Source organism: Saprolegnia diclina (assembly GCF_000281045.1).
Source record: "Saprolegnia diclina VS20 unplaced genomic scaffold supercont1.91, whole genome shotgun sequence".
Taxonomy (NCBI): Eukaryota; Oomycota; class Saprolegniomycetes; order Saprolegniales; family Saprolegniaceae; genus Saprolegnia; species Saprolegnia diclina.
In genome coordinates this window covers 112,236-113,070 of record NW_008246158.1, presented here as the reverse complement: position 1 = coordinate 113,070, position 835 = coordinate 112,236, and positions in this window count along the sequence as shown.

Sequence of the window (835 nt, the reverse complement as noted above, 5' to 3'; positions counted from 1 at the left end):
CTGTCGCGATGCATTGATGTGACGACGACGAACGGGGCCTTGGATGGGACTTTGAGCATCGAGGGGGCTCGCAGGACTCGGAGGTGGCTAGAGACACCCGCGTCATCGCGAAGGAAGAGCCAGAGTTTCACGTCAAACATAAAATCCACACCCGAGTAGCGCAGGGGCAGCAGCCCCGCAAGGGCGCAAGCGACATGGTCGACGACATACTTGGACTTACTCGTGCCGTTCGCAGGGGTCACCAGGGCTTGGGTGATGCCATTGAGGAGTAGCGACGCCTCGCCTAGAGTCGATCGATGTCACGTGATCCACGCCTGTGCGCCTGCAAGCCCGAGGCATCCGAGAAGTACCGTCGCTTGCGTCCCCAAGACCACAGCGATGCGATATTTGCTGCCAGTGGAGACGACGCCGCTCGAACACGTCACGGCGTAGTCCATGTCGTTGCCGACGCAGACGCGATCCAAGGTCCCAGAGACCGTCACAGGACTTGTGACGTCCAATAGGAAGAGGATCAACCACGAGAGCAGACTCGCTATCGAGCTGTACACCTTGGTGTGGTCTCGCGTCAGAAGCACGACGTCCTCTCGACAGCGACGCTCGAGCTGCAGTACTCGGGCTATATAAGTTACTTGGCTACTGTTCAAGATCCGTGGTACAAGACATTATTGGCGGCGAATGAAGTCACCTGGCTGATTACGATCGTCAACGACATTCTTTTGGTGGCCACCGGGGACTATGCTGCCTACTACGCAATGCTGAACGGCTTGTTGGTGTGGACGGCGGCTGCTCTCCTGACGATGTTGGCGCCCGTGACGGCCATCGCGTCGATCGATCT